Source organism: Rhipicephalus microplus, unplaced genomic scaffold, assembly GCF_043290135.1.
Source record: "Rhipicephalus microplus isolate Deutch F79 unplaced genomic scaffold, USDA_Rmic scaffold_297, whole genome shotgun sequence".
Taxonomy (NCBI): Eukaryota; Metazoa; Arthropoda; class Arachnida; order Ixodida; family Ixodidae; genus Rhipicephalus; species Rhipicephalus microplus.
Window position 1 is genome coordinate 1 of NW_027464866.1, and position 15,390 is coordinate 15,390.

The 15,390-nt window shown below is 54.3% G+C and overlaps 36 non-coding genes across 36 annotated transcripts; all 36 read left to right on the forward strand.

Annotated features, from left to right (window-relative positions):
• Positions 1-129: 129 nt before the first annotated feature.
• On the forward strand, positions 130-203 carry TRNAK-CUU (transfer RNA lysine (anticodon CUU)). Its single transcript has one exon. It is a non-coding gene; the product is annotated as a tRNA-Lys (tRNA).
• A 1,401-nt stretch (positions 204-1,604) lies between these two features.
• Positions 1,605-1,677, forward strand: TRNAK-CUU (transfer RNA lysine (anticodon CUU)). The gene has a single exon. It is a non-coding gene; the product is annotated as a tRNA-Lys (tRNA).
• A 222-nt stretch (positions 1,678-1,899) lies between these two features.
• On the forward strand, positions 1,900-1,973 carry TRNAN-GUU (transfer RNA asparagine (anticodon GUU)). Its single transcript has one exon. It is a non-coding gene; the product is annotated as a tRNA-Asn (tRNA).
• Positions 1,974-2,046: 73 nt separating this feature from the next.
• On the forward strand, positions 2,047-2,120 carry TRNAN-GUU (transfer RNA asparagine (anticodon GUU)). Its single transcript has one exon. It is a non-coding gene; the product is annotated as a tRNA-Asn (tRNA).
• A 288-nt stretch (positions 2,121-2,408) lies between these two features.
• On the forward strand, positions 2,409-2,482 carry TRNAN-GUU (transfer RNA asparagine (anticodon GUU)). Its single transcript has one exon. It is a non-coding gene; the product is annotated as a tRNA-Asn (tRNA).
• Positions 2,483-2,623: 141 nt separating this feature from the next.
• TRNAN-GUU (transfer RNA asparagine (anticodon GUU)) lies at positions 2,624-2,697 on the forward strand. The gene has a single exon. It is a non-coding gene; the product is annotated as a tRNA-Asn (tRNA).
• A 141-nt stretch (positions 2,698-2,838) lies between these two features.
• TRNAN-GUU (transfer RNA asparagine (anticodon GUU)) lies at positions 2,839-2,912 on the forward strand. The gene has a single exon. It is a non-coding gene; the product is annotated as a tRNA-Asn (tRNA).
• Positions 2,913-3,712: 800 nt separating this feature from the next.
• On the forward strand, positions 3,713-3,786 carry TRNAN-GUU (transfer RNA asparagine (anticodon GUU)). Its single transcript has one exon. It is a non-coding gene; the product is annotated as a tRNA-Asn (tRNA).
• A 1,911-nt stretch (positions 3,787-5,697) lies between these two features.
• TRNAN-GUU (transfer RNA asparagine (anticodon GUU)) lies at positions 5,698-5,771 on the forward strand. Its single transcript has one exon. It is a non-coding gene; the product is annotated as a tRNA-Asn (tRNA).
• Positions 5,772-6,853: 1,082 nt separating this feature from the next.
• On the forward strand, positions 6,854-6,927 carry TRNAN-GUU (transfer RNA asparagine (anticodon GUU)). The gene has a single exon. It is a non-coding gene; the product is annotated as a tRNA-Asn (tRNA).
• Positions 6,928-7,065: 138 nt separating this feature from the next.
• TRNAN-GUU (transfer RNA asparagine (anticodon GUU)) lies at positions 7,066-7,139 on the forward strand. Its single transcript has one exon. It is a non-coding gene; the product is annotated as a tRNA-Asn (tRNA).
• Positions 7,140-7,643: 504 nt separating this feature from the next.
• TRNAN-GUU (transfer RNA asparagine (anticodon GUU)) lies at positions 7,644-7,717 on the forward strand. The gene has a single exon. It is a non-coding gene; the product is annotated as a tRNA-Asn (tRNA).
• A 570-nt stretch (positions 7,718-8,287) lies between these two features.
• On the forward strand, positions 8,288-8,361 carry TRNAN-GUU (transfer RNA asparagine (anticodon GUU)). Its single transcript has one exon. It is a non-coding gene; the product is annotated as a tRNA-Asn (tRNA).
• Positions 8,362-8,503: 142 nt separating this feature from the next.
• Positions 8,504-8,578, forward strand: TRNAN-GUU (transfer RNA asparagine (anticodon GUU)). The gene has a single exon. It is a non-coding gene; the product is annotated as a tRNA-Asn (tRNA).
• Positions 8,579-8,720: 142 nt separating this feature from the next.
• On the forward strand, positions 8,721-8,794 carry TRNAN-GUU (transfer RNA asparagine (anticodon GUU)). Its single transcript has one exon. It is a non-coding gene; the product is annotated as a tRNA-Asn (tRNA).
• A 287-nt stretch (positions 8,795-9,081) lies between these two features.
• TRNAN-GUU (transfer RNA asparagine (anticodon GUU)) lies at positions 9,082-9,155 on the forward strand. Its single transcript has one exon. It is a non-coding gene; the product is annotated as a tRNA-Asn (tRNA).
• Positions 9,156-9,228: 73 nt separating this feature from the next.
• TRNAN-GUU (transfer RNA asparagine (anticodon GUU)) lies at positions 9,229-9,302 on the forward strand. The gene has a single exon. It is a non-coding gene; the product is annotated as a tRNA-Asn (tRNA).
• A 289-nt stretch (positions 9,303-9,591) lies between these two features.
• On the forward strand, positions 9,592-9,665 carry TRNAN-GUU (transfer RNA asparagine (anticodon GUU)). Its single transcript has one exon. It is a non-coding gene; the product is annotated as a tRNA-Asn (tRNA).
• Positions 9,666-9,738: 73 nt separating this feature from the next.
• TRNAN-GUU (transfer RNA asparagine (anticodon GUU)) lies at positions 9,739-9,812 on the forward strand. The gene has a single exon. It is a non-coding gene; the product is annotated as a tRNA-Asn (tRNA).
• Positions 9,813-10,317: 505 nt separating this feature from the next.
• On the forward strand, positions 10,318-10,391 carry TRNAN-GUU (transfer RNA asparagine (anticodon GUU)). Its single transcript has one exon. It is a non-coding gene; the product is annotated as a tRNA-Asn (tRNA).
• Positions 10,392-10,681: 290 nt separating this feature from the next.
• Positions 10,682-10,755, forward strand: TRNAN-GUU (transfer RNA asparagine (anticodon GUU)). The gene has a single exon. It is a non-coding gene; the product is annotated as a tRNA-Asn (tRNA).
• A 141-nt stretch (positions 10,756-10,896) lies between these two features.
• On the forward strand, positions 10,897-10,970 carry TRNAN-GUU (transfer RNA asparagine (anticodon GUU)). The gene has a single exon. It is a non-coding gene; the product is annotated as a tRNA-Asn (tRNA).
• A 220-nt stretch (positions 10,971-11,190) lies between these two features.
• Positions 11,191-11,264, forward strand: TRNAN-GUU (transfer RNA asparagine (anticodon GUU)). Its single transcript has one exon. It is a non-coding gene; the product is annotated as a tRNA-Asn (tRNA).
• Positions 11,265-11,338: 74 nt separating this feature from the next.
• TRNAN-GUU (transfer RNA asparagine (anticodon GUU)) lies at positions 11,339-11,412 on the forward strand. Its single transcript has one exon. It is a non-coding gene; the product is annotated as a tRNA-Asn (tRNA).
• A 424-nt stretch (positions 11,413-11,836) lies between these two features.
• On the forward strand, positions 11,837-11,910 carry TRNAN-GUU (transfer RNA asparagine (anticodon GUU)). The gene has a single exon. It is a non-coding gene; the product is annotated as a tRNA-Asn (tRNA).
• Positions 11,911-12,051: 141 nt separating this feature from the next.
• On the forward strand, positions 12,052-12,125 carry TRNAN-GUU (transfer RNA asparagine (anticodon GUU)). Its single transcript has one exon. It is a non-coding gene; the product is annotated as a tRNA-Asn (tRNA).
• A 143-nt stretch (positions 12,126-12,268) lies between these two features.
• Positions 12,269-12,342, forward strand: TRNAN-GUU (transfer RNA asparagine (anticodon GUU)). Its single transcript has one exon. It is a non-coding gene; the product is annotated as a tRNA-Asn (tRNA).
• A 290-nt stretch (positions 12,343-12,632) lies between these two features.
• TRNAN-GUU (transfer RNA asparagine (anticodon GUU)) lies at positions 12,633-12,706 on the forward strand. Its single transcript has one exon. It is a non-coding gene; the product is annotated as a tRNA-Asn (tRNA).
• A 289-nt stretch (positions 12,707-12,995) lies between these two features.
• TRNAN-GUU (transfer RNA asparagine (anticodon GUU)) lies at positions 12,996-13,069 on the forward strand. Its single transcript has one exon. It is a non-coding gene; the product is annotated as a tRNA-Asn (tRNA).
• A 73-nt stretch (positions 13,070-13,142) lies between these two features.
• Positions 13,143-13,216, forward strand: TRNAN-GUU (transfer RNA asparagine (anticodon GUU)). The gene has a single exon. It is a non-coding gene; the product is annotated as a tRNA-Asn (tRNA).
• Positions 13,217-13,290: 74 nt separating this feature from the next.
• On the forward strand, positions 13,291-13,364 carry TRNAT-GGU (transfer RNA threonine (anticodon GGU)). The gene has a single exon. It is a non-coding gene; the product is annotated as a tRNA-Thr (tRNA).
• A 435-nt stretch (positions 13,365-13,799) lies between these two features.
• Positions 13,800-13,872, forward strand: TRNAK-CUU (transfer RNA lysine (anticodon CUU)). The gene has a single exon. It is a non-coding gene; the product is annotated as a tRNA-Lys (tRNA).
• A 365-nt stretch (positions 13,873-14,237) lies between these two features.
• On the forward strand, positions 14,238-14,311 carry TRNAN-GUU (transfer RNA asparagine (anticodon GUU)). The gene has a single exon. It is a non-coding gene; the product is annotated as a tRNA-Asn (tRNA).
• Positions 14,312-14,678: 367 nt separating this feature from the next.
• Positions 14,679-14,752, forward strand: TRNAN-GUU (transfer RNA asparagine (anticodon GUU)). Its single transcript has one exon. It is a non-coding gene; the product is annotated as a tRNA-Asn (tRNA).
• Positions 14,753-14,889: 137 nt separating this feature from the next.
• Positions 14,890-14,963, forward strand: TRNAN-GUU (transfer RNA asparagine (anticodon GUU)). Its single transcript has one exon. It is a non-coding gene; the product is annotated as a tRNA-Asn (tRNA).
• A 290-nt stretch (positions 14,964-15,253) lies between these two features.
• TRNAN-GUU (transfer RNA asparagine (anticodon GUU)) lies at positions 15,254-15,327 on the forward strand. Its single transcript has one exon. It is a non-coding gene; the product is annotated as a tRNA-Asn (tRNA).
• Positions 15,328-15,390: the final 63 nt, after the last annotated feature.

Genomic DNA, 15,390 nt, shown 5'->3' on the forward strand with positions numbered 1-15,390 from the left:
TTCTCTTTGCGCTGATAGCTTTGGAGAAAAAGAGGTTCGAGCCCTCCAGGGGGCGGTGTGTCGCTTTTCTTTCTTTCCGCTGATAGCTTTTGAGAAAAGTTTTGACGGTGGTGAGATATCAGCACGACTGCCTCCGTGGCGCAATCGGCTAGCGCGTCCGGCTCTTAACCGAAAGGTTGGAGGTTCGAGCCCTCCCGGGGGCGGTGTCTGTTGCTTTTTTCTCTTTGCGCTGATGGCTTTGGAGGAATGTTCTGACGATCGTGAGAGTGCAGCACGACTGCCTCCGCGGCGCAATCGGCTAACGAGTTCGGCTCTTAACCGAAAGGTTGGAGGTTCGAGCACTCCCGGGGGCGGTGTGTCGCATTTTTTCTTTGCGCTGATAGCTTTGGAGGAATGTTCTGACGGTCGTGAGAGTGCAGCACGACTGCCTCCGCGGCGCACTCGGTAACGAGTTCGGCTCTTAACCAAAAGGTTGGAAGTTCGAGCCCTCCCGAAGGCGGTGTGTCGCATTTTTATCTTTGCACTGATGACTTTGGAGGAATGTTCTGACGGTCGTGAGAGTGCAGCACGACTGCCTCCGCAGCACAATCAGCTAACGAGTTCGGCTCTCAACCAAAAGGTTGTAAGTTCGAGCCCTCCCGAGGGCGGTGTGACGCATTTTTATCTTTGCGCTCATAGCTTTGGAGGAATGTGCGGATGGTCGGGAGAGTGCAGCACGACTGCCTCCGCGGCGCAATCGGTAACGAGTTCGGCTCTAAACCGAAAGGTTGGACGTTCGAGGCCTCCCTGGGGGCGGTGTGTCGCATTTTTATCTTTGCGCTCATAGCTTTGGAGGAATGTTTTGACGGTAGTGAGAGTGCAGCGTGGCTGCCTCCGCGGCGCAATCGGTAACGAGTTCGGGTCTTAACCGAAAGGTTGGAAGTTCGAGCCCTCCCGAGGGCGGTGTGTCGCATTTTTATCTTTGCGCTGATAGCTTTGGAGGAATGTTCTGATGGTTGTGAGAGTGCAGCACGACTGCCTGCGCGGCGCAATCGGTAACGAGTTCGGCTCTTAACCGAAAGGTTGGAAGTTCGAGCCTTCCCGAGGATGGTGTGTCGCATTTTTATCTTTGCGCTCATAGCTTTGGAGGAATGTTTTGACGGACGTGAGAGTGCAGCGCGGCTGCCTGCGCGGCGCAATCGGTAACGAGTTCGGCTCTTAACCGAAAGGTTGGAAGTTCGAGCCTTCCCGAGGGTGGTGTGTCGCATTTTTATCTTTGCGCTCATAGCTTTGGAGGAATGTTTTGACGGACGTGAGAGTGCAGCACGACTGCCTGCGCGGCGCAATCGGTAACGAGTTCGGCTCTTAACCGAAAGGTTGGAGGTTCGAGGCCTCCCGGGGGCGGTGTGTCGCATTTTTATCTTTGCGTTCATAGCTTTGGAGGAATGTTTTGACGGACGTGAGAGTGCAGCGCGGCTGCCTCCGCGGCGCAATCGGTAACGAGTTAGGCTCTTAACCGAAAGGTTGGAGGTTCGAGGCCTCCCGGGGGCGGTGTGTCGCATTTTTATCTTTGCGTTCATAGCTTTGGAGGTATGTTTTGACGGTCGTGAGAGTGCAGCGCGGCTGCCTCCGCGGCGCAATCGGTAACGAGTTCGGCTCTTAACCGAAAGGTTGGAGGTTCGAGCCCTCCCGGGGGCGGTGCGTCGCATTTTTTTCTTTGCACTGATAGCTTTGGAGGAATGTTCTGACGGTCGTGAGAGAGCAGCACGACTGCCTCCGTGGCGCAATCGGCTAGCGCGTTTCGGCTGTTAACCGAAAGTTTAGAGATTCGAGCCCTCCTGGGGGCGGTGTGTCGCTTTTTTTCTTTGCGCTGATAGCTTTTGAGAAAAGTTCTGACGGTGGTGAGAGAGCAGCACGACTGCCTCCGTGGCGCAATCGGCTAGCGCGTTCGGCTGTTAACCGAAAGGTTGGAGGTTCGAGCCCTCCCGAGGGCGGTGTGTCTCTTTTTTTCTTTACGCTGATAGCTTTTCGGAAAACTTCTGACGGTGGTGAGAGAGCAGCACGACTGCCTCCGTGGCGCCATCGGCTAGCGCATTCGGCTGTTAACCGAAAGGTTGGAGGTTCGAGCCCTCCCGGGGGCGGTGTGTCGCTTTTTTTCTTTACGCTGATAGCTTTTGAGAAAAGTTCTGACGGTGGTGAAAGAGCAGCACGACTGCCTCCGTGGCGCATTCGGCTAGCGCGTTCAACTGTTAACCGAAAGTTTAGAGGTTCGAGCCCTCCCGGGGCGGTGTGTCGCTTTTTTCTCTTTGCGCTGATAGCTTTGGAGAAAAAGAGGTTCGAGCCCTCCTGGGGGCGGTGTGTCGCTTTTTTTTCTTTCCGCTGATAGCTTTTGAGAAAAGTTTTGACGGTGGTGAGAGAGCAGCACGACTGCCTCCGTGGGGCAATCGGCTAGCGCGTTCGGCTGTTAACCGAAAGGTTGGAGGTTCGAGCCCTCCCGGGGGCGGTGTGTCGCTTTTTGTCTTTACGCTGATAGCTTTTGAGAAAAAGAGGTTCGAGCCCTCCGGGGGGCGGTGTGTCGCTTTTTTTTCTTTGCGCTGATAGCTTTTGATAAAAGTTCTGACGGTGGTGAGAGAGCAGCACGACTGGCTCCGTGGCGCAATCGGTTAGCGCGTTCGGCTGTTAACCGAAAGATTAGAGGTTCAAGCCCTCCCGGGGGCGGTGTGTCGCTTTATTTTCTTTCCGCTGATAGCTTTGGAGAAAAAGAGGTTCGAGCCCTCCTGGGGGCGGTGTGTCGCTTTTTTTCTTTACGCTGATAGCTTTTGAGAAAAGTTCTGACGGTGGTGAGAGAGCAGCACGACTGCCTCCGTGGCGCTATCGGCTAGCGCGTTCGGCTGTTAACCGAAAGGTTGAAGGTTCGAGCCCTCCCGGGGGCGATGTGTTGCTTTTTTTCTTTACGCTGATAGCTTTTGAGAAAAGTTCTGACGGTGGTGAGAGAGCAGCACGATGGCCTCCGTGGCGCAATTGGCTAGCGCGTTCGGCTGTTAACCGAAAGCTTAGAGGTTCGAGCCCTCCCGAGGGTGGTGTGTCGCTTTTTTCTCTTTGCGCTGATAGCTTTGGAGAAAAAGAGGTTCGAGCCCTCCTGGGGGCGGTGTGTCGCTTTTTTTTTCTTTGCGCTGATAGCTTTTGAGAAAAGTTCTGACGGTGGTGAGAGAGCAGCACGGCTGCCTCCGTGGCGCAAAAAGCTAGCGCGTTCGGCTGTTAACCGAAAGCTTGGAGGTTCGAGCCCTCCCGAGGGCGGTGTGTCTCTTTTTTTCTTTACGCTGATGGCTTTTGAGAAAAGTTCTGACGGTGGTGAGAGAGCAGCACGACTGCCTCCGTGGCGCCATCGGCTAGCGCGTTCGCTTGTTAACCGAAAGGTTGGAGGTTCAAGCCCTCCCGTGGGCGGTGTGTCGCTTTTTTCTCTTTGCGCTGATAGCTTTGGAGAAAAAGAGGTTCGAGCCCTCCAGGGGGCGGTGTGTCGCTTTTTTTTCTTTCCGCTGATAGCTTTTGAGAAAAGTTTTGACGGTGGTGAGATATCAGCACGACTGCCTCCGTGGCGCAATCGGCTAGCGCGTCCGACTGTTAACCGAAAGGTTGGAGGTTCGAGCGCTCCAGGGGGCGGTGTGTCGCTTTTTTTCTTTCCGCTGATAGCTTTTGAGAAAAGTTTTCACGGTGGTGAGAGATCAGCACGACTGCCTCCTTGGCGCAATCGGCTAGCGCGTCCGGCTGTTAACCGAAAGGTTGGAGGTTCGAGCCCTCCAGGGGGCGGTGTGTCGCTTTTCTTTCTTTCTGCTGATAGCTTTTGAGAAAAGTTCTGACGGTGGTGAGAGAGCAGCACGACTGCCGCCGTGGCGCAATCGGCTATCGCGTCCGGCTGGTAATCGAAAGGTTGGAGGTTCGAGACCTCCGGGGGTGGTGTGTCGCTTTTTTTTCTTTGCGCTGATAGCTTTGGAGAAAAAGAGGTTCGAGCCCTCCTGGGGGCGGTGTGTCGCTTTTTTTACGCTGATAGCTTTTGAGAAAGGTTCTGACGGTGGTGAGAGAGCAGCACGACTGCCTCTGTCGCGCAAGCGTCTAGCGCTTTCGGCTGTTACCGGAAAGGTTGGAAGTTCGAGCCCTCTCGGGGGCGGTGTCTGTTGCTTTTTTCTCTTTGCACTGATGACTTTGGAGGAATGTTCTGACGGTCGTGAGAGTGCAGCACGACTGCCTCCGCAGCGCAATCAGCTAACGAGTTCGGCTCTCAACCAAAAGGTTGGAAGTTCGAGCCCTCCCGAGGGCGGTGTGACGCATTTTTATCTTTGCGCTCATAGCTTTGGAGGAATGTGCGGACGGTCGGGAGAGTGCAGCACGACTGCCTCCGCGGCGCAATCGGTAACGAGTTCGGCTCTAAACCGAAAGGTTGGACGTTCGAGGCCTCCCGGGGGGTGGTGTGTCGCATTTTTATCTTTGCGCTCATAGCTTTGGAGGAATGTTTTGACGGTAGTGAGAGTGCAGCGTGGCTGCCTCCGCGGCGCAATCGGTAACGAGTTCGGCTCTTAACCGAAAGGTTGGAAGTTCGAGCCCTCCCGAGGGCGGTGTGTCGCATTTTTATCTTTGCGCTGATAGCTTTGGAGGAATGTTCTGATGGTCGTGAGAGTGCAGCACGACTGCCTCCGCGGCGCAATCGGCTAACGTGTTCGGCTCTTAACCGAAAGGTTGGAAGTTCGAGCCCTCCCGAGGGCGGTGTGTCGCATTTTTATCTTTGCGCTCATAGCTTTGGAGGAATGTTTTGGCGGTCGTGAGAGTGCAGCGCGGCTGCCTCCGCGGCGCAATCGGTAACGAGTTCAGCTCTTAACTGAAAGGTTGGAGGTTCGAGCCCTTCCGGGGGCGGTGTGTCGCATTTTTTTCTTTGCACTGATAGCTTTGGAGGAATATTCTGACGGTCGTGAGAGTGCAGCACGACTGCCTCCGTGGCGGAATCGGCTAACGAGTTCGGCTTCTAACGGAAAGGTTGGAGGTTCGAGCCCTCCAGGGGGCGGTGTGTCGCTTTTTTTTCTTTCCGCTGATAACTTTTGAGAAAAGTTTTCACGGTGGTTAGAGATCAGCACGACTGCCTCCGTGGCGCAATCGGCTAGTGCGTTTGGCTGTTAGCGGAAATGTTGGAAGTTCGAGACCTCCAGGGGGCGGTGTGTGTCTTTTTTTTCTTAACGCTGATGGCTTTGTAGAAAAGTTCTGACGGTGGTGAAAGAGGAGCACGACTGCCTCCGTGGCGCAATTAGCTAGCGCGTTCAGCTGTTAACCGAAAAGTTGCAGGTTCGAGCCTTCCTGGGGGCGCTGTAGTGGTCTCTTTTCTTTGCGTTGATAGCTTTGGAGGAATGTTCTGACGGTCGTGAGAGTGCAGCATGACTGCCTCCGCGGTGCAATCGGCTAACGAGTTCGGCTCTTAAACGAAGGGTTGGAGGTTCGAGCCCTCCCGGGGGTGGTGTGTCGCATTTTTTTCTTTGCGCTGATAGCTTTGGAGGATTGTTCTGACGGTAGTGAGAGAGCAGCACGACTGCCTCCGTGGCGCAATCGGCTAGCGCGTTCGGCTGTTAATCGAAAGGTTGGAGGTTCGAGCCCTCCATTGGGCGGTGTGTCCCTTTTTTTCTTTCCGCTGATAGCTTTTGAGAAAAGTTTTGACGGTGGTGAGAGATCAGCACGACTGCCTCCGTGGCGCAATCGGCTAGCGCGTCCGGCTGTTAACCGAAAGGTTGGAGGTTCGAGACCTCCCGGGGGTGGTGTGTCACTTTTTTTTCATTGCGCTGATAGCTTTGGAGAAAAAGAGGTTCGAGCCCTCCTGGGGGCGGTGTGTCGCTTTTTTTACGCTGATAGCTTTTAAGAAAAGTTCTGACGGTGGTGAGAGATCAGCACGACTGCCTCCGTGGCGCAATCGGCTAGCGATTTCGGCTGTTAACCGAAAGGTTGGACGTTCGAGGCCTCCCGGGGGCAGTGTGTCGCATTTTTATCTTTGCGCTCATAGCTTTGGAGGAATGTTTTGACGGTCGTGAGAGTGCAGCACAACTTCCTCCGCGGCGTATTCGGCTAACGAGTTCGGCTCTTAACCGAAAGGTTGGAGGTTCGAGCCCTCCCAGTGGCGGTGTGCCGCATTTTTTTCTTTGCGCTGATAGCTTTGGAGGAATGTTCTGACAGTCGTGAGAGTGCAGCACGACACCCTCCGCAGCGCAATCGGCTAACGAGTTCGGCTCTTAACCGAAAGGTTGGAAGTTCGAGCACTCCCGAGGGCGGTGTGTCGCATTTTTATCTTCGCGCTCATAGCTTTGGAGGAAATTTTGGACAGTCGTGAGAGCGCAGCGCGGCTGCCTCCGCGGCGCAATCGGTAACGAGTTCGGCTCTTAACTGAAAGGTTGGAGGTTCGAGGCCTCCCGGGGGTGGTGTGTCGCTTTTTTTTCTTTCCGCTGATAGCTTTTGAGAAAAGTTTTGACGGTGGTGAGAGAGCAGCACGACTGCCTCCGTGGGGCAATCGGCTAGCGCGTTCGGCTGTTAACCGAAAGGTTGGAGGTTCGAGGCCTCCCGAGGGCGGTTTGTCTGTTTTTTTCTTTACGCTGATGGCTTTTGAGAAAAGTTCTGACGTTGGTGAGAGAGCAGCACGACTGCCTCCGTGGCGCAATTGCCTTGTGCGTTCCTGTTAACTGAAAGGTTGGAGGTTCGAGCCCTCCCGGGGGCGGTGTGTAGCTTTTTTTCTTTCCGCTGATAGCTTTGGAGAAAAAGAGGTTCGAGCCCTCCTGGGGCGGTGTGTCGCTTTTTTTACGCTGATAGCTTTTGAGAAAAGTTCTGACGGTGGTGAGAGAGCAGCACGACTGCCTCCGTGGCGCAATCGGCTAGCGCGTTCGGCTGTTAACTGAAAGGTTGGAGGTTCGAGCCCTCCCGGGGGCGGTGTGTCGCTTTTTTTTCTTTGCGCTGATAGCTTTGGAGAAAAAGAGGTTCGAGCCCTCCTGGGGGCGGTGTGTCGCTTTTTATTACGCTGATAGCTTGTGAGAAAAGTTCTGACGGTGGTGAGAGAGCAGCACGACTGCCTCCGTGGCGCAATTGGCTAGCGCGTTCGGCTGTTAACCGAAAGGTTGGAGGTTCGAGCCCTCCCGGCGGCGGTGTGTCGCTTTTTTTTTCTTTCCGCTGAGAGCTTTTGGGGAACGTTTTGACGGTGGTGAGAGAGCAGCACGACTGCCTCCAAGGCGCAATTGCCTAGTGCGTTCGGCTGTTAAACGAAAGGTTGGAGGTTCGAGCCCTCCCGGGGGCGGTGTGTTGCTTTTTTTCTTTACGCTGATAGCTTGGGAGAAAAAGAGGTTCGAGCCCTCCTTGGGGCGGTGTGTCGCTTTTTTTTTCTTTCCGCTGATAGCTTTAGAGAAAAGTTTTGACGGTGGAGAGATAGCAGCACGACTGCCTCCGTGGCGCAATCCGCCAGCGCGTTCGGCTGTTAACCGAAAGGTTGGTGGTTCGAGCCCTCCCGGGGCGGTGTGTCGCTTTTTTCTTTACGCTGATACTTTGGAGAAAAAGAGGTTCGAGCCCTCCTGGGGGCGGTGTGTCGCTTTTTTTTTCTTTTCGCTGATAGCTTCTGAGAAAAGTTTTGACGGTGGTGAGAGAGCAACACGACTGCGTCCGTGGCGCAATCGGCTAGCGCGTTCGGCTGTTAACCGAAAGGTTGGAGGTTCGAGCCCTCCCGGGGGTGGTGTGTCGCTTTTTTTCTTTACGCTGATAGCTTTGGAAAAAAGAGGTTCGAGCCCTCCTGGGGGCGGTGTGTCGCTTTTTTTTCTTTACACTGATAGCTTTTGAGAAAAGTTCTGACGGTGCTGAGAGAGCAGCACGACTGCCTCTGTGACGCTATCGGCTAGCGCGTTCGGCTGTTAACCGAAAGGTTGGAGGTCCGAGCCCTCCTGGGGGCGGTGTGTCGCTTTTTTCTCTTTGCGCTGATAGCTTTGGAGAAAAAGAGGTTCGAGCCCTCCAGGGGGCGGTGTGTCGCTTTTTTCTTTCCGCTGATAGCTTCTTAGAAAAGTTCTGACGGTGGTGAGAGAGCAGCACGACTGCCTCCGTGGCGCCATCGGCTAGCGCGTTCGGCTGTTAACCGAAAGGTTGGAGGTTCGAGCCTTCTTGGGGGCGGTGTGTCGCTTTTTTCTTTTTGCGCTGATAGCTTTGGAGAAAAAGAGGTTCGAGCCCTCCAGGGGGCGGTGTGTCGCTTTTTTTTCTTTCCGCTGATAGCTTTTTAGAAAAGTTCTGACGGTGGTGAGAGAGCAGCACGACTGCCTCCGTGGCGCCATCGGCTCGCGCGTTCGGCTGTTAACCGAAAGGTTGGAGGTTCGAGCCCTCCCGGGGGCGGTGTGTCGCTTTTTTCTCTTTACGCTGATAGCTTTGGAGAAAAAGAGGTTCGAGCCGTCCTGGGGGCGGTGTGTCGCATTTTTTTCTTTGCGCTGATAGCTTTTGAGAAAAGTTCTGACGGTGGTGAGAGAGCAGCACGACTGCCTCCATGGCGCAATCGGCTAGCGCGTTCGGCTGTTAACCGAAAGATTAGAGGTTCAAGCCCTCCCGGGGGGCGGTGTGTCGCTTTATTTTCTTTCCGCTGATAGCTTTGGAGAAAAAGAGGTTCGAGCCCTCCTGGGGGCGGTGTGTCGCTTTTTTTTCTTTAAGCTGATAGCTTTTGAGAAAAGTTTTGACGGTGGTGAGAAAGCAGCACAACTGCCTCCGTGGCGCTATCGGCTAGCGCGTTCGGCTGTTAACCGAAAGGTTCGAGGTTCGAGCCCTCCCGGGGGCGGTGTGTCACTTTTTTTTTACGCTGATAGCTTTTGAGAAAAGTTCTGACGGTGGTGAGAGAGCAGCACGACTGCCTACGTGGCGCAATCGGCTAGCGCGTTCGGCTGTTAACCGAAAGTTTAGAGGTTCGAGCCCTCCCTGGGGCGGTGTGTCGCTTTTTTCTCTTTGCGCTGATAGCTTTGGAGAAAAAGAGGTTCGAGCCCTCCTGGGGGCGGTGTGTCGCTTTTTTTTCTTTGCGCTGATAGCTTTTGAGAAAAGTTCTGACGGTGGTGAGAAAGCAGCACGACTGCCCCGGTGGCGCAATCAGCTAGCGCGTTCGGCTGTTAACCGAAAGGTTGGAGGTTCGAGCCCTCCCGAGGGCGGTGTGTCTCTTTTTTTCTTTACGCTGATAGCTTTTGAGAAAAGTTCTGACGGTGGTGAGAGAGCAGCAGGACTGCCTCCGTGGCGCTATCGGCTAACGCGTTCGGCTGTTAACCGAAAGATTGGAGGTTCGAGCCCTCCCGGGGGCGGTGTGTCGCTTTTTTTCTTTACGCTGATATCTTTTGAGAAAAGTTCTGACGGTGGTAAAAGAGCAGCATGACTGCTTCCGTGGCGCAATCGGCTAGCGCGTTCGGCTGTTAACCGAAAGTTTAGAGGTTCGAGCCCTGCCGGGGGCGGTGTGTCGCTTTTTTCTCTTTGCGCTGATAGCTTTGGAGAAAAAGATGTTCGAGCCCTCCTTGGGGCGGTGTGTCGCTTTTTTTTCTTTGCGCTGATAGCTTTTGAGAAAAGTTCTGACGGTGGTGAGAGAGCAGCACGACTGCCTCCGTGGCGCAATCGGCTAGCGCGTTCGGCTGTTAACCGAAAGGTTGGAGGTTCGAGCCCTCCCGAGGGCGGTGTGTCTCTTTTTTTCTTTATGCTGATGGCTTTTGAGAAAAGTTCTGACGGTGGTGAGAGAGCAGCGCGACTGCCTCCGTGGCGCAATCGGCTAGCGCGTTCGTCTGTTAACCGAAAGATTAGAGGTTCAAGCCCTCCCGGGGGCGGTGTGTCGCTTTATTTTCTTTCCGCTGATAGCTTTGGAGAAAAAGAGGTTCGAGCCCTCCTGGGGGCGGTGTGTCGCTTTTTTTTCTTTACGCTGATAGCTTTTGAGAAAAGTTCTGACGGTGGTGAGAGAGCAGCACGACTGCCTCCGTGGCACAATCGGCTAGCACGTTCGGCTGTTAACCGAAAGTTTGGTGGTTCGAGCCCTCCTGGGGGCGGTGTGTCGCTTTTTTTCTTTACGCTGATAGCTTTTGAGAAAAGTTCTGACGGTGGTGAGAGAGCAGCACGACTGCCTCCGTGGCGCAATCGGCTAGCGCGTTCGGCCCTTAACCGAAGGTTTAGAGGCTCGAGCCCTCCCGCTGGCGGTGTGTCGCTTTTTTCTCTTTGCGCTGATAGCTTTGGAGAAAAAAAGGTTCGAGCCCTCCTGGGGGCGGTGTGTCGCTTTTTTTTCTTTGCGCTGATAGCTTGTGAGAAAAGTTCTGACGGTGGTAAGAGAGCAGCACGACTGCCTCCGTGGCGCAATCGGCTAGCGCGTTCGGCTGTTACCTGAAAGGTTGAAGGTTCGAGCCCTCCCGAGGGCGGTGTGTCTCTTTTTTTCTTTACGCTGTTAGTTTTTGAGAAAAGGCCTGACGGTGGCGAGAGAGCAGCACGACTGACTCCGTGGCGCAATCGGCTAGCGCGTTCGGCTGTTAACCGAAAGTTTAGAGGTTCGAGCCCTGCCGGGGGCGGTGTGTCGCTTTTTTCTCTTTGCGCTGATAGCTTTGGAGAAAAAGAGGTTCGAGCCCTCCAGGAGGCAGTGTGTCGCTTTTTTTATCTTTCCGCTGATAGCTTTTGAGAAAAGTTTTGACGGTGGTGAGAGAGCAGCATGACTGCCTCCGTGGCGCAATCGGCTAGCGCGTTCAGCTGTTAACCGAAAGGTTGGAGGTTCGAGCCCTCCCGGGGGCGGTGTGTCGCTTTTTTTCTTTACGCTGATAGCTTTTGAGAAAAAGAGGTTCGAGCCCTCCTGGGGGCGGTGTGTCGCTTTTTTTTTCTTTACGCTGATAGCTTTTGAGAAAAGTTCTGACGGTGGTGAGAGGGCAGAAGACTGCCTCCGTGGCGCTATCGGCTAGCGCGGTCGGCTGTTAACCGAAAGGTCGGAGGTTCGAGCCCTCCCGGGGGCGGTGTGTCGCTTTTTTTCTTTTCGCTGATAGCTTTTGAGAAAAGTTCTGACGGTGGTGAAAGAGCAGCACGACTGCCTCCGTGGCGGAATCGGCTAGCGCGTTCGGCTGTTAACCAAAGTTTAGAGGTTCGAGCCCTCCTGGGGGCGGTGTGTCGCTTTTTTTTCTTTGCGCTGATAGCTTTTGAGAAAAGTTCTGACGGTGGTGAGAGAGCAGCGCGACTGCCTCCGTGGCGCAATCGGCTAGCGCGTTCGGCTGTTAACCGAAAGGTTGGAGGTTCGAGCCCTCCCGAGGGCGGTGTGTCTCTTTTTTTTCTTTACGCTGATAGCTTTTGGGAAAACTTCTGACGGTGGTGAGAGAGCAGCACGACTACCTCCGTGGCGCCATCGGCTAGCGCATTCGGCTGTTAACCGAAAGGTTGGAGGTTCGAGCCCTCCCGGGGGCGGTGTGTCGCTTTTTTTCTTTACGCTGATAGCTTTTGAGAAAAGTTCTGACGGTGGTGAAAGAGCAGCACGACTGCCTCCGTGGCGCATTCGGCTAGCGCGTTCGGCTGTTAACCGAAAGTTTAGAGGTTCGAGCCCTCCCGGGGCGGTGTGTCGCTGTTTTTTCTTTCCGCTGATAGCTTTTGAGAAAAAGAGGTTCGAGCCCTCCTGGGGGCGGTGTGTCGCTTTTTTTTCTTTCCGCTGATAGCTTTTGAGAAAAAGAGGTTCGAGCCCTCCTGGGGGCGGTGTGTCGCTTTTTTTTCTTTCCGCTGATAGCTTTGGAGAAAAAGAGGTTCGAGCCCTCCTGGGGGCGGTGTGTCGCTTTTTTTTCTTTCCGCTGATAGCTTTTGAGAAAAGTTTTGACGGTGGTGAGAGAGCAGCACGACTGCCTCCGTGGCGCAATCGGCTAGCGCGTTCGGCTGTTAACCGAAAGGTTGGAGGTTCGAGCCCTCCCGGGAGCGGTGTGTCGCTTTTTTTCTTTACGCTGATAGCTTTTGAGAAAAAGAGGTTCGAGCCCTCCTGGGGGCGGTGTGTCGCTTTTTTTTATTTGCGCTGATAGCTTTTGATAAAAGTTTTGACGGTGGTGAGAGAGCAGCACGACTGCCTCCGTGGCGCAATCGGCTAGCGCGTTCGGCTGTTAACCGAAAGATTAGAGGTTCAAGCCCTCCCGGGGGCGGTGTGTCGCTTTATTTTCTTTCCGCTGATAGCTTTGGAGAAAAAGAGGTTCGAGCCCTCCTGGGGGCGGTGTGTCGCTTTTTTTTTCTTTACGCTGATAGCTTTTGAGAAAAGTTGTGACGGTGGTGAGAGAGCAGCACGACTGCCTCCGTGGCGCTATCGGCTAGCGCGTTCGGCTGTTAACCGAAAGGTTGAAGGTTCGAGCCCTCCCGGGGGCGATGTGTTGCTTTTTTTCTTTACGCTGATAGCTTTTGAGAAAAGTTCTGACAGTGGTGAGAGAGCAGCACGACTGCCTCCGTGGCGCAATCGGCTAGCGCGTTCGGCTGTTAACCGAAAGTTTAGAGGTTCGAGCCCTCCCGAGGGTGGTGTGTCGCTTTTTTCTCTTTGCGCTGATAGCTTTGGAGAAAAAGAGGTTCGAGCCCTCCTGGGGGCGGTGTGTCGCTTTTTTTTTCTTTGCGCTGATAGCTTTTGAGAAAAGTTCTGACGGTGGTGAGAGAGCAGCACGGCTGCCTCCGTGGCGCAATAAGCTAGCGCGTTCGGCTGTTAACCGAAAGGTTGGAGGTTCGAGCCCTCCCGAGGGCGGTGTGTCTCTTTTTTTCTTTACGCTGATGGCTTTTGAGAAAAGTTCTGACGGTGGTGAGAGAGCAGCACGACTGCCTCCGTGGCGCCATCGGCTAGCGCGTTCGCTTGTTAACCTAAAGGTTGGAGGTTCAAGCCCTCCCGGTGGCGGTGTGTCGCTTTTTTCTCTTTGCGCTGATAGCTTTGGAGAAAAAGAGGTTCGAGCCCTCCAGGGGGCAGCGTGTCGCTTTTTTTTCTTTCCGCTGATAGCTTTTGAGAAAAGTTTTGACGGTGGTGAGATATCAGCACGACTGCCTCCGTGGCGCAATCGGTTAGCGCGTCCGGCTGTTAACCGAAAGGTTGGAGGTTCGAGCCCTCCAGGGGGCGGTGTGTCGCTTTTTTTCTTTCCGCTGATAGCTTTTCAGAAAAGTTTTCACGGTGGTGAGAGATCAGCACGACTGCCTCCTTGGCGCAATCGGCTAGCGCGTCCGGCTGTTAACCGAAAGGTTGGAGGTTCGAGCCCTCCAGGGGGCGGTGTGTCGCTTTTCTTTCTTTCTGCTGATAGCTTTTGAGAAAAGTTCTGACGGTGGTGAGAGAGCAGCACGACTGCCTCCGTGGCGCAATCGGCTATCGCGTCCGGCTGGTAACCGAAAGGTTGGAGGTTCGAGACCTCCCGGGGGTGGTGTGTCGCTTTTTTTTCTTTGCGCTGATAGCTTTGGAGAAAAAGAGGTTCGAGCCCTCCTGGGGGCGGTGTGTCGCTTTTTTTACGCTGATAGCTTTTGAGAAAGGTTCTGACGGTGGTGAGAGAGGAGCACGACTGCCTCTGTCGCGCAAGCGTCTAGCGCTTTCGGCTGTTACCGGAAAGGTTGGAAGTTCGAGCCCTCCCGGGGGCGGTGTCTGTTGCTTTTTTATCTTTGCACTGATGACTTTGAAGGAATGTTCTGACGGTCATGAGAGTGCAGCACGACTGCCTCCGCAGCGCAATCAGCTAACGAGTTCGGCTCTCAACCAAAAGGTTGGAAGTTCGAGCCCTCCCGAGGGCGGTGTGACGCATTTTTATCTTTGCGCTCATAGCTTTGGAGGAATGTTTTGTCGGTCGTGAGAGTGCAGCGCGGCTGCCTCCGCGGCGCAATCGGTAACGAGTTCGGCTCTTAACTGAAAGGTTGGAGGTTCGAGCCCTCCCGGGGGCGGTGTGTCGCATTTTTTTCTTTGCACTGATAGCTTTGGAGGAATATTCTGACGGTCGTGAGAATGCAGCACGACTGCCTCCGTGGCGGAATCAGCTAACGAGTTCGGCTCCTAATGGAAAGGTTGGAGGTTCGAGCCCTCCAGGCGTGGTGTGTCGCTTTTTTTTCCGCTGATAACTTTTGAGAAAAGTTTTCACGGTGGTGAGAGATCAGCACGACTGCCTCCGTGGCGCAATCGGCTAGTGCGTTCGGCTGTTAGCGGAAATGTTGGAAGTTCGAGCCCTCCCGGGGGCGGTGTGTCGCTTTTTTTTCTTAACGCTGATGGCTTTGTAGAAAAGTTCTGACGGTGGTGAAAGAGGAGCACGACTGCCTCCGTGGCGCAATTAGCTAGCGCGTTCGGCTGTTAACCGAAAGGTTGCAGGTTCGAGCCTTCCCGGGGGCGGTGTGTCGATTTTTTTCTTTCCGCAGATAGCTTTTGAGAAAAGTTTTGACGGTGGTGAGAGATCAGCACGACTGCCTCCGCGGTGCAATCGGCTAACGAGTTCGGCTCCTAACCGAAAGGTTGGAGGTTCGAGCCTTCCCGGGGGTGGTGTGTCGCATTTTTTTCTTTGCGCTGATAGCTTTGGAGGAATGTTCTGACGGTGGTGAGAGAGCAGCATGACTGCCTCCGTGGCAAAATCGGCTAGCGCGTTCGGCTGTTAACCGAAAGGTTGGAGGTTCGAGCCCTCCAGGGGGCGGTGTGTCGATTTTTTCTTTCCGCAGATAGCTTTTGAGAAAAGTTTTGACGGTGGTGAGAGATCAGCACGACTGCCTCCGTGGCGCAATCGGCTAGCGCGTCCGGCTGTTAACCGAAAGGTTGGAGGTTCGAGACCTCCCGGGGGTGGTTTCTCGCTTTTTTTTCATTGCGCTGATAGCTTTGGAGAAAAAGAGGTTCGAGCCCTCCTGGGGGTGGTGTGTCGCTTTTCTTACGCTGATAGCTTTTAAGAAAAGTTCTGACGGTGGTGAGAGATCAGCACGACTGCCTCCGTGGCGCAATTGGCTAGCGCGTTCGGCTGTTAACCGAAAGGTCGGACGTTCGAGGCCTCCCGGGGGCGGTGTGTCGCATTTTTATCTTTGCGCTCATAGCTTTGGAGGAATGTTTTGACGGTCGTGAGAGTGCAGCACAACTTCCTCCGCGACGTATTCGGCTAGCGCATTCGCTTGTTAACCGAAAGGTTGGAGGTTCAAGCCCTCCCGGGGGCGGTGTGTCGCTTTTTTCTCTTTGCGCTGATAGCTTTGGAGAAAAAGAGGTTCGAGCCCTCCAGGGGGCGGTGTGTCGCTTTTTTTTCTTTCCGCTGATAGCTTTTGAGAAAAGTTTTGACGGTGGTGAGATATCAGCACGACTGCCTCCGTGGCGCAATCGGCTAGCGCGTCCGGCTGTTAACCGAAAGGTTGGAGGTTCGAGCCCTCCAGGGGGCGGTGTGTCGCTTTTCTTTCTTTCTGCTGATAGCTTTTGAGAAAAGTTCTGACGGTGGTGAGAGA